Source organism: Podarcis erhardii, assembly GCF_964252035.2.
Source record: "Podarcis erhardii genome assembly, chromosome: 18".
NCBI classification, from domain to species: Eukaryota; Metazoa; Chordata; class Lepidosauria; order Squamata; family Lacertidae; genus Podarcis; species Podarcis erhardii.
The window spans coordinates 1,714,242-1,727,931 of NC_138516.1; positions in this window are offsets into that span (position 1 = coordinate 1,714,242).

A 13,690-nucleotide genomic window follows, 5' to 3' on the forward strand; every position below is an offset into this window, starting at 1 on the left:
CAATGACTCTTAGGGCCCCTTCCAGCTCTGTAGTTCTGTGATCAATGACAAGCCCATTTGGACGCAGTAGAGAAGGAAAACTTCTTACCTCTGTGGCTCATTTGATGCCTCTGGGGAAGCCATGGCTTGAAGGCCAGAGCACAGAATCCCTTTTGTTAATCATAATTTTTTAACTGCTTTCCGTATAGTTTAACAAATTCAGATCAGTTTCCCTTAGCCTTTTGACTTCCCATCTGTACTTCCATGATGTTTCTGCTCAAATCCTTTTCTCTGCTGCCTTAAATGCAATACTTGTTTTTTATAATACATATCCTACATTATATTCCTTTCTCATTCTCATTCCTTCACTTAAATTTCTAGTCCTGCCTCCGATTTTTCTCAGGTATTCAAAAAGGGTCTCCACTCTCCCACAAATATTTCGTCTTTTGGGGGTCTCTTATTTTTGCTGTCAATTTCGCCATCTACATATCATCCAGTAGTTTTAGAAGTCCACTCCTCTTTTGTTGAAATAATAGAATCACAGAACCATAGAACTGTAGAGTTGGAAGGGACCACGATGGTCATGCAAGAATCTTTGGCCCAACCTGGGGCTCGAACCCACAACCTTGAGATCAAGAGTCTCATGCTGTACCGACTCAGCTACTTCTTCTTTCCATTTCTACCAGAGCACAGAATCTTGAGGGACCCAGAGTAGGAAGTGACATCTGCTCTTAATAAATTGTCTATATTTTTTTACACTGCCCATTGATTATATCCCAAGGGTGGTTTGGTGCTTGATCCCCAGTTTTGGGTGACTCTGAGGTAGACTGCCTTGACTGGGGAGGCTCCATTGAGCGCTCATGCTTAATTGCTCAGGAGAAACTAATCCTCGACGGAGATGTCCTTTCTATTTTTAGTGATAACGGACCAAACTTGCTTGGTCTGGAAAAGGTCACTGAACATTAAAGGCCTGAGCTGGCTCTGAGGAGGAGCATGCTAAATGCGTTCTTTCACATATTTTCTTCTCCATTGCGTCTTAGTCAGAGTCAATGTCAAAACTGTTTGAGATCAGGCATTGGAAGATCTAATCTTCTGTGACACCACCTGTCATATTCTGGTGAGCCACAAGCTGTTGACCTTGGAGGCGAAATTAAGCCAAGCAATTAAGCAACCTGCCTGATGCTCTCTCAAGGTGTTTGCTTTGCTTAACAGCTCCTCCTCTCCTTCCGCGTAAAGGTGCCAGAGAACATCGGAAGAGAATGGAAACAGGATCAGGCCGTCTAAAACCCTCACCCTGTCCTCGCAGTGGCCAACAAAATGCCCTGATGGGAAGCAAGGACCTGAGTGCAGCAGCAACTCTCCCCACTTGCAGTTTTTAATTAATTTACTAATTATTAATTTTGAATACAGGCACACAAAGGAGGGTCCGGGTAGGTTCATATGGAAAGAGGTGGTCCTTGAGGTATTGTGGTCCTGAGCCATTTAAAGTATTCAGGGTTAGATGATCTCTAGTACTGCAAGTAATATGTAACCATCATGGCTATTAGCCATCAATAGTCTTCTTCTCCTCTGTGAGTGTTCCCAATCCTCTTTGAAAGCCATACAAATTGCTAGCCATCACTGCCTCTTGTGGCAGTGAGTTCCGTAGTTTAGCTATGCATGAAGGAGTACTTCCTTTGATCTTTGCTGAACCTTCCAGCATTGAGGTCCTGCTCTGAGTGCTCCTCTTCCTCCCTCTGTGCTGAATAGTTTGCAAATATTCACCAAAATCTATCTTTTGCCATCTTTGCTGGGGTGTGTCAGGGTTCTGTTCTTTTCTCTTTTTTATATGTAAATTTTTATTAGTTTTCAACATATTATTTTCAACAATAATTAAACGTATTTTAACATAAAGTTTTTTTGCCTTCCATCAATCTCGTCTGAAAATTTTCCAATCTAATCACTAAATATACATTTCTCACTTCCACAATTACATTTAACTCATAACTAATATCACTATTCTTTCTCTAATTTGAAATGCTTCATACATATCTCCTTACAAAACTTCTTGTAGTCCTACTAACGCAATTTCTTGATTACGTTGCTCTTCAAATAGTTCGTATATTTCTTCCAATCTTCTGTAAATCTCTGGTCCCACAGGTTTCGAATCCTTCCTGTCATTTTATCTAATTCTGCATAGTCCATTAATTTTGTCTGCCATTCTTTTTTCGTCAGAATATCTTCTTGCTTCCATTTCTGGGCTATCAATACTTTTGCCACTGTTGTTGCATATAAAAACAATTTAACATCTTGCCTATTAATATCCTCACCTATAATACCAAGTAGAAATGCTTCTGGGTTTTTTTTTAAATGTATATTTCAACATCTTTTTCATCTCATTATATATCATTTCCCAGAAGTTTTTTACTTTCTTACATTCCCACCACATATGGTAAAATGTTCCTTCTTTTTCTATACATTTCCAATGTTTATTATTTGTCTTATACATTCCAGCTAATTTCACAAGTGTGATATACCATCTTTACATCATTCTCATCATATTCTCTTTCAAGGCATTACAGGCTGTAAATTTTATTCTTTCTTTCCACAAGTTCTTTTCTCTTTTTTTAGAGGGGTGGGGGAGGGATAGTTAGAGTGTGGCCCAAATGTACGGAAAATTCCCAGCTTGCAGTTTTCATTCCATTATTGACAGGTGAGCAGTCACCCGTGTCTAGAAAACAATGGTTTGTCTTTTGGAAGGGAAGGTGTTTGGGATGATGAACTTTGAGACCACATTAAAAAAGGAGGAAGAGGTGTTGGGTTGAGACCGATGTTCCTTCCCGAGGTTGTTTTCACTGGCGTCCTTCTGCTATTTGTTTGGGAACGGAAAGGGCACCAGGAAATGGCATGTTTTTGTTGTCTTAGGGTTAATTCAGTGTCGCAGCAAGAGCCGTACATGTCATGGTTGCCTCTTTCAGGTTAAACTTTGGGTGTCAATGCTCTGCCACTGTAGCTGAAATCCCAGTTGCTGCAAATTTCAGGAGGGGAGACTTGCTCATGGGATGGACTCCAGCATTCAGGTTTCCCTACAGGCATCTGAGCGGCCACTGTGAGAACAGATTGCTGCATTAGATGGGCAGCTGGCAGCAGGAACCTCATATGTTAGCTCCTGGCTAATAATAATAATAATAATAATAATAATAATAATTTATTATTTATACCCCGCCCATCTGGCTGGGCTTCCCCAGCCACTCTGGGCGGCTTCCAAAAGAATATTAAAATACTGTGATACATCAAACATTAAAAGCTTCCCTAAACAGGGCTGCCTTCAGCTGTCTTCTAAAAGTCTGGTAGTTGTTGTTCCCTTTGACATCTGGTGGGAGGGCGTTCCACAGGGCGGGCGCCACTACCGAGAAGGCCCTCTGCCTGGTTCCCTGTAACCTCGCTTCTCGCAGGAAGGGAACCGCTAGAAGGCCCTTGGCACTGGACCTCAGTGTCTGGGTAGAACTAGCAGTACATGTGAAAAAGATCTTGAGATCTTGCAGGATCACAAGCTGAACATGAGCCAACAGTGTGATGCAGCAGCAAAAAAGGCTAATGCTACTCTAGGCTGCATCCACAGAAGTCTAGTGTCAAGATCAAGGGAAGCAATGGTCCTACTCTGTTCTGCCTTAGTCAGACCACACCTGGAACACCGTGTCTAATTCTGGGCACCTTCCCATTGACAAGCTGGAAGGTGTGCAGAAGAGGGCAACCAAGATGATTAAAGGTCTGGAAACTAAGCCTTATGAGGGAATTGGGGATGTTTAGCCTGGAGAAGAGGGACGCGGGTGGCACTGTGGTCTAAACCACAGAGCCTAGGGCTTGCCGATCAGAAGGTCAGCGTTTCGAATCCCCGCAACAGGGTGAGTTCCCGTTGCTCGGTCCTTGCTCCTGCCCACCTAGCAGTTCAAAAGCACACAGTGCAAGTAGATAAATAGTTACCGCTCTGGCAGGAAGGTAAACGGCATTTCCATGCGCTGCTCTGGTTCGCCAGATGTGGCTTAGTCCTGCTGGCCACATGACCCGGAAGCTGTACGCCGGCTCCCTCGGCAAATAAAGTGAGATGAGCGCCGCAACCCCAGAGTCAGCCACGACTGGACCTAATGGTCAGGGGTCTACCTTTACTTTTAGCCTGGAGAAGAGGAGACTGAAAGGAGACATGAGAGCCATTTTCAAATATCTCAAGGGCTGTGGCAAGGAAGAGGGAACAAGCTCATTTTCTCCAGCTTTAAATGGTAGGACTTGAACCAGTGGCTTCAAGTTACACGAGTGGAGATCCTGACGTCAGGAAGAACTTTCTGACAAGTAAGAGCTGTTTGGCAGTGGAACCGTCTCCCTCGGGAGATTGCGGACTCTCCTTCCTTGGAGGTTTTTACACAGAGGTTGGATGGCCATCTGTCATGGATATTTTAGCTGAGATTCTTGAATTGCAGGACCCATGGGGTCCCTTCCAACTCTAGAGGACCCATGGGGTCCCTTCCAACTCTATCATTCTATGATTCTATGATTAACCTTCCCCCCCCCCCAAGTTTACTGGATCTCTAAGAGGTCCAGCCGTACCGTTAGACCTGTGTAACAGCAGACTCAGGTGGCAGGGGGCAGGCAGTGCCCAAGTGTTGAGAGCACAGAGCTGTTGTAAGAACATAAGCAGAGCCCTTCAGGATCAGGCCAATGGCCCACCTAGTCCAGCATCCTCTTCTCACAGTGGCCAACTAGATGTCCCAAGCAGAAACCTCCAAGGAGGACCTGAGCACAACAGCAGCTCTCCTCTCCTTTGGCTTCCAGCAGTTGGTATTCAGAAATATTACTGGCTCCAGTAATAGCCAACATGGCTAGTAGCCATCAATAGCCTTTGTGTGCCTGCCCTGGGCTCCCCAAGGAAGCCCACTGCCCTCAGATGCAGTGATGTGGTGGAGGCTGTTATCCTGTTGCCAGGGGTTGAAACATGGAAGGGTTTGCTCCACCACTCCTCCTTCCTTTTCCCTTGCCACGATGCAATGGAAAGAGTGGGGAGGGGTTATTTCTCCTTGGCTCCTCTCCCTGTCCATTATGGGATTAGTTTGGATGGTGGAAGGTTGAGGGCTTGGCCTTTGCCTGCTAAATGCCAAGGAGCAGGTTGCTGCCATTTGACGCTAGGAAAACACACCAGAGGATTTCTCAGCAGGTTAATTCACTTGCAAGCTGGAGAAGGCTTGGCTGTGACCATACAAACTTCTGCATGACAACAGCCTTATATTCCTATTTATATAGGAGGATGTGAAGTCTTAGTTGTGTCTGATGTGCTCAGAGAGTGATAGGAGGACCTGTCCATTTTGATTCTCAAGGTTTCTCATTTTTTCAGTCTGAAATTCTGTTCCCCACTTTTTGCAGAAGTTTGCGATTCTTTTCTATTCCTCGTCAAAATCTACCAGCCTTTTAGTGTAGCTTTCTCCCATTGAACATATTTTTTACCTTGCAGTTTTGACGAATGTCCATATTTCTGCCAGCAATTTTCCTTAATGCATTGCAACTTTACAATGTTACTTTTACTATTCTGTTCATACACTTTCCCTCAATATATGCCTTTTTGTTAGTGTTGGAGAACTGCATTGCAAATTTTGGATAAGTACAGATGGCTGCGTTTCGGTAGTAAAATTGTTTCAGAAAGTGGAAATTAGTTTTCATTTAAATGTGAACAGTCCCAACTCGCCATTGCATCTGAATCAAAAGAGGCTGTGCAGGTGTATGTTATTGGAAGCATAAGACCATAAGAACAGCCGGATGGATCAGGACCAACAGCCTAATCCAGAGATTGACTGGATTGAGGCCCAGTGAAACTTAAGCTGAATCCTGATAAATTAGAAGTGGGGGTGGGGGGTCCATTTCCACCAAAATTTGGTGGAATGAATTATGTCAGGAAAGGATGAACTACCCCTGAAAGAACAGATTCATAGTCTCAGACAGTGTTTGCCAGAGATTGTGCTGGGCCCGGGGGTAACCCAAGTAACGCGGTCCAGGGCCGGTCCTGAATCCAAGGGTTCCGTGAGGAGTCAGTCCGACAGGGCCAAGGCAGGAAACCAGGCAAGGACAGGTACAGGATCTCAGGCAGGTTCTGGCAAACAGCAATGTTGCTCCTGCAACCTGGGGTGGGGTTCAGCAGCCTTTTATCTTTGTCGGGGTAACGGCTGGTCCTGATCCCCCAGTGACTCTCCTCCCTGTCTCGCCCAAAAGTGAGCACTCCTCCTGCGAGTACTCAGGTCTCTGCAGCTTGGGAGATGTCAGTGGGTTGCGTGGCAAGTCCCCTCCCCCATGTGAAATGAAGACACTGGGCACATTATTTAAGGTTAATGGGCATAAAAAGGCCACAACTTTTATTGATTACAGAATTGAAAGGTATTGGCCTTAGGCATTGGCTCCTATCGACTACCCGGCATGGAGACCGGGAAGGGTTATCCACAAGCCATGGGAGTCCTGTTGAAGTACGCCAACTAGGATCCCACGGGTGTCACCGCTCGGGGGCGTGCCGGAAGCCCTTACCTCCCTAGGTTTCGGACAAGGCAACGCCCCCCGGAGTCCTCTACCGGACTACCCTTTCCATTGGGGGAAGGTGATGGCGCTTCCTTCCCCCCATTCATTTGCATAACAATCAACCCCTGCCAATGCCTAACCACCAATACCGCAGAAGTTGTGATGTTTGCTACGAGGTAGGCGAAAAAACCAAAAGGCTAGAAGTGCGCCAAATTGGAAAAATTCCTACCAGGCCCCTTGCGGCGACCAACCGGAGTCCATAGCAAGGTCATAGCTAGCTATACCTAAAGGGTGGGTGGGATGGGAAAACCGCTCAGCTGGAAAGGGGAAAGAGGGCGGTCCCCGGGCGTGCCTGGCCTTAAATAGGCTAGGCCCCACCTCCCCAGCCCGCCGATTGGCGGGCAGGGTCGAAGGCACGCCCGGGGATTCCCTATTCTCGCGGGGGGCAAAAGGCCAGCCCCCGCGTGTGTGGGAGGGGGTAGCCCGCAACCCCCTCTCCTCCCCAAGCTCGGAAATGGCTTTATTAGACCCAGAGGCTGCCTCAGCCTCTCCTGACCCAACTGGTAGTGGAGCAGCTGTAAGTGATGGCCCAGCTGAAGGCAAAGAGGTAATCCCCACATCTGGAGCAAGGGCAGGCTCAGGCACGTGCAGGGGAACATGTGAAGACTGGGACTCTTCAGAATCAGACTAGGTTCAGCTGCCACCTGAGGTCAAGGATCCAGTGTGGACTGAGACTCCTCTGGCCCCAAGTTCAACCCCGAGTCCCAGGCCATCACAGAGATGATGGGAACTGCAGTCCAAAACAGCTGGTGACCCAAGTTTTGGAAGCACTGGTCTAGAAGTATTCCTAGATTCAGCATCTCAATAGAGTCCAAAGTAGCCGAGTGCTGAGACTACGAGTGTCAAGGCCCACCTTAAACTGCTTTTGAACCAGGATAGCCTGGACTCCATTCTCCAGAGACCTCCTGGATTGACTACTGCAAAGCATTCCATGTGGGGATGTCCTTGACGGTGGCCCAGAGGCTGCAGCTAGAGAAAACAGCAAAGGCCCCTGTCTGTATAATGTAATGTCATATGTTTCAGCAAGAGAACTTGCTCGGTAAACAATGGTCCGTTGTAAAATTGGGTATTGCAAATGGAAAAAGGATAAAGGAAAATGTAATCCATGGGATTACAAATGCACAAAGTCAAGAAACACATGCCAAGGGAAATCTTCAAACAAACAAGAATGTGCTATATATAATACCTTCTGTGTTGCTTTAACAAATTGCAGTTAACAGAATCTAATAAAATTCTGTCCAAAGCATGAAAGTAACAATGTATTTCACTTTAAAGTAGCAGGAAGCCTGCTGCCTTTGTCTACAACAGAAGCAACAACGGCATCAGCAGAAGCCACATCTTCTCCAATCTCCATTGGGGTGCCCCCATCAAGTACCAAAACTGAATCCAATACCACCACAAAGACAACAGGGCCAACAATGACATCTGCAGAAGCCACATGGTCTCCAATCACAAAGTTGCTGCCGCCATCAAGTACCGAAACTGAATCCAGTACCACCACAAAGACAACAGGGCCAACCGTGACATCTGCAGAAGCCACAACTTCTGTGATCTCCACTACGGTGCCCCCATCAAATACCGAAACTGAATCCAGTACCACCACAAAGACAACAGGGCCAACAGTGACACCTGCAGAAGCCACAGGGTCTCCAATCACAAAGTCGGTGCCACCATCAAGTACAGAAACTGAATCCACTACCACCACAAAGACAACAGGGCCAACCGTGACATCTGCAGAAGCCACAACTTCTGTGATCTCCACTACGGTGCCCCCATCAAGTACCGAAACTGAATCCAGTACCACCACAAAGACAACAGGGCCAACAGTGACATCTGCAGAAGCCACAACTTCTGTGATCTCCACTGTGGTTCCCCCATCAAGTACCGAAACTGAATCCAGTACCACCACAAAGACAACAGGGCCAACCGTGACATCTGCAGAAGCCACAACTTCTGTGATCTCCACTGTGGTTCCCCCATCAAGTACCGAAACTGAATCCAGTACCACCACAAAGACAACAGGGCCAACCGTGACATCTGCAGAAGCCACAACTTCTGTGATCTCCACTGTGGTCCCACCATCAAGTACCGAAACTGAATCCAGTACCACCACAAAGACAACAGGGCCAACAGTGACATCTGCAGAAGCCACAGGGTCTCCAATCACAAAGTCGGTGCCACCATCAAGTACAGAAACTGAATCCACTACCACCACAAAGACAACAGGGCCAACCGTGACATCTGCAGAAGCCACAACTTCTGTGATCTCCACTACGGTGCCCCCATCAAGTACCGAAACTGAATCCAGTACCACCACAAAGACAACAGGGCCAACAGTGACATCTGCAGAAGCCACAACTTCTGTGATCTCCACTGCGGTGCCCCCATCAAGTACCGAAACTGAATCCAGTACCACCACAAAGACAACAGGGCCAACAGTGACACCTGCAGAAGCCACAGGGTCTCCAATCACAAAGTCAGTTCCCCCATCAAGTACCGAAACTGAATCCAGTACCACCACAAAGACAACAGGGCCAACCGTGACATCTGCAGAAGCCACAACTTCTGTGATCTCCACTGTGGTCCCACCATCAAGTACCGAAACTGAATCCACCACAAAGACAACAGGGCCAACAGTGACACTTGCAGAAGCCACAGGGTCTCCAATCACAAAGTCGGTGCCACCATCAAGTACAGAAACTGAATCCACTACCACCACAAAGACAACAGGGCCAACCGTGACATCTGCAGAAGCCACAACTTCTGTGATCTCCACTACGGTGCCCCCATCAAGTACCGAAACTGAATCCAGTACCACCACAAAGACAACAGGGCCAACCGTGACATCTGCAGAAGCCACAACTTCTGTGATCCCCACTGTGGTTCCCCCATCAAGTACCGAAACTGAATCCAGTACCACCACAAAGACAACAGGGCCAACAGTGACACCTGCAGAAGCCACAGGGTCTCCAATCACAAAGTCGGAGCCACCATCAAGTACAGAAACTGAATCCAGTACCACCACAAAGACAACAGGGCCAACCGTGACATCTGCAGAAGCCACAACCTCTGTGATCTCCACTGTGGTGCCCCCATCAAGTACCGAAACTGAATCCAGTACCACAACAAAGACAACAGGGCCAACAATGACATCTGCAGAAGCCACAACTTCTGTGATCTCCACTACGGTGCCCCCATCAAGTACCGAAACTGAATCCAGTACCACCACAAAGACAACAGGGCCAACAGTGACATCTGCAGAAGCCACAACTTCTGTGATCCCCACTGTGGTTCCCCCATCAAGTACCGAAACTGAATCCAGTACCACCACAAAGACAACAGGGCCAACAGTGACATCTGCAGAAGCCACAACTTCTGTGATCCCCACTGTGGTTCCCCCATCAAGTACCGAAACTGAATCCAGTACCACCACAAAGACAACAGGGCCAACCGTGACATCTGCAGAAGCCACAACTTCTGTGATCTCCACTGTGGTCCCACCATCAAGTACCGAAACTGAATCCACCACAAAGACAACAGGGCCAACAGTGACACTTGCAGAAGCCACAGGGTCTCCAATCACAAAGTCGGTGCCACCATCAAGTACAGAAACTGAATCCACTACCACCACAAAGACAACAGGGCCAACCGTGACATCTGCAGAAGCCACAACTTCTGTGATCTCCACTACGGTGCCCCCATCAAGTACCGAAACTGAATCCAGTACCACCACAAAGACAACAGGGCCAACCGTGACATCTGCAGAAGCCACAACTTCTGTGATCCCCACTGTGGTTCCCCCATCAAGTACCGAAACTGAATCCAGTACCACCACAAAGACAACAGGGCCAACAGTGACACCTGCAGAAGCCACAGGGTCTCCAATCACAAAGTCGGAGCCACCATCAAGTACAGAAACTGAATCCAGTACCACCACAAAGACAACAGGGCCAACCGTGACATCTGCAGAAGCCACAACCTCTGTGATCTCCACTGTGGTGCCCCCATCAAGTACCGAAACTGAATCCAGTACCACAACAAAGACAACAGGGCCAACAATGACATCTGCAGAAGCCACAACTTCTGTGATCTCCACTACGGTGCCCCCATCAAGTACCGAAACTGAATCCAGTACCACCACAAAGACAACAGGGCCAACAGTGACATCTGCAGAAGCCACAACTTCTGTGATCCCCACTGTGGTTCCCCCATCAAGTACCGAAACTGAATCCAGTACCACCACAAAGACAACAGGGCCAACAGTGACATCTGCAGAAGCCACAACTTCTGTGATCCCCACTGTGGTTCCCCCATCAAGTACCGAAACTGAATCCAGTACCACCACAAAGACAACAGGGCCAACAGTGACACATGCAGAAGCCACAGGGTCTCCAATCACAAAGTCAGTTCCCCCATCAAGTACCGAAACTGAATCCAGTACCACCACAAAGACAACAGGGCCAATAGTGACATCTGCAGAAGCCACAACTTCTGTGATCTCCACTATGGTTCCCCCATCAAGTACCGAAACTGAATCCACCACAAAGACAACAGGGCCAACAGTGAAACTTGCAGAAGCCACAGGGTCTCCAATCACAAAGTCGGTGCCACCATCAAGTACAGAAACTGAATCCACTACCACCACAAAGACAACAGGGCCAACCGTGACATCTGCAGAAGCCACAACTTCTGTGATCCCCACTGTGGTTCCCCCATCAAGTACCGAAACTGAATCCAGTACCACCACAAAGACAACAGGGCCAACAATGACATCTGCAGAAGCCACAACTTCTGTGATCTCCACTACGGTGCCCCCATCAAGTACCGAAACTGAATCCAGTACCACCACAAAGACAACAGGGCCAACAGTGACATCTGCAGAAGCCACAACTTCTGTGATCTCCACTATGGTTCCCCCATCAAGTACCGAAACTGAATCCACCACAAAGACAACAGGGCCAACAGTGAAACTTGCAGAAGCCACAGGGTCTCCAATCACAAAGTCAGAGCCACCATCAAGTACAGAAACTGAATCCAGTACCACCACAAAGACAACAGGGCCAACCGTGACATCTGCAGAAGCCACAACCTCTGTCATCTCCACTGTGGTGCCCCCATCAAGTACCGAAACTGAATCCAGTACCACAACAAAGACAACAGGGCCAACAATGACATCTGCAGAAGCCACAACTTCTGTGATCTCCACTACGGTGCCCCCATCAAGTACAGAAACTGAATCCAGTACCACCACAAAGACAACAGGGCCAACAGTGACATCTGCAGAAGCCACAACTTCTGTGATCTCCACTGTGGTTCCCCCATCAAGTACCGAAACTGAATCCAGTACCACAACAAAGACAACAGGGCCAACAGTGACAACTGCAGAAGCAACAACTTCTGTGATCTCCACTGTGGTTCCCCCATCAAGTACCGAAACTGAATCCAGTACAACCACCAAGATAACAGGGCCAACAATGACATCTGCAGAAGCCACATGGTCTCCAATCACAAAGTCGGTGCCGCCATCAAGTACCGAAACTGAATCCACTACCACCAAAAAGACAACAGGGCCAACCGTGACATCTGCAGAAGCCACAACTTCTGTGATCTCCACTGCGGTGCCCCCATCAAGTACCGAAACTGAATCCAGTACCACCACAAAGACAACAGGGCCAACAGTGACACCTGCAGAAGCCACAGGGTCTCCAATCACAAAGTCAGTTCCCCCATCAAGTACCGAAACTGAATCCAGTACCACCACAAAGACAACAGGGCCAACAGTGACATCTGCAGAAGCCACAACTTCTGTTACCTCCACTGCGGTGCCCCCAGCAAGTACCAAAACTGAATCCAGTACCACAACAAAGACAACAGGGCCAACAGTGACGTCTGCAGAAGCCACAGAGTCTGTGATCTCGACTACAGTGCTCTCATCAAGTACTGAAGCTCTATTCATTTCACCAAAGGAGACTACCGGGCTGGCAACAACTGCACCAGAAGCCACCACTTCCCCACTGCAGACCACAGAGCTCCCATCAAGTACTGAGGCTTTATCCACTTCTCCAAAGGAGACTACATTGCTGAAATCAGCTGTACCAGAAGCCACCACTTCTCCACTGCAGACCACAGAGCTCCCATCCAGTACTCAGGCTCTATCCACTTCACCAATGGAGACTACAGTGCTGACATCAACTGTACCAGAAGCCACCACTTCTCCACTGCAGACCACAGAGCTCCCATCCAGTACTGAGGCTCTATCCACTTCACTAATGGAGACTACAATGCGGACATCAGCTGTACCAGAAGCCACCACTTCTCCACTGCAGACCACAGAGCTCCCATCAAGTACCGAGGTTCTATCCTCTTCACCAATGACAACTACAATGCTGACATCAACTGTACCAGAAGTCACCACTTCTCCACTGCAGACCACAGAGCTCCCATCAAGTACTGAGGCTCTATCAACTTCTCCAAAAGAGAAAGCAGTGCTGGCATCAACTGCAGCAGAAGCCACAACTTCTCCACTGCAGACCACAGAGCTCCCATCCAGTACTGAGGCTTTATCCACTTCACCAAAGGAGACTACAATGCTGACATCAGCTGTACCAGAAGCCACCACTTCTCCACTGCAAACCACAGAGCTCCCATCCAGTACTGAGGCTCTATCCACTTCACCAATGGAGACTACAGTGCTGACATCAGCTGTACCAGAAGCCACCACTTCTCCACTGCAGACCACAGAGCTCCCATCCAGTACTGAGGCTTCATCCACTTCACCAATGGAGACTACAGTGCTGACATCAGCTGTACCAGAAGCCACCACTTCTCCACTGCAGACCACAGAGCTCCCATCCAGTACTGAGGCTTTATCCACTTCACCAAAAGAGACTACAGTGCTGACATCAGCTGTACCAGAAGCCACCACTTCTCCACTGCAGACCACAGAGCTCCCATCCAGTACTGAGGCTTCATCCACTTCACCAATGGAGACTACAGTGCTGACATCAACTGTACCAGAGGCCACCACTTCTCCACTGCAAACCACAGAGCTCCCATCCAGTACTGAGGCTCTATCCACTTCACCAATGGAGACTACAGTGCTGACATCAACTGTACCAGAAGC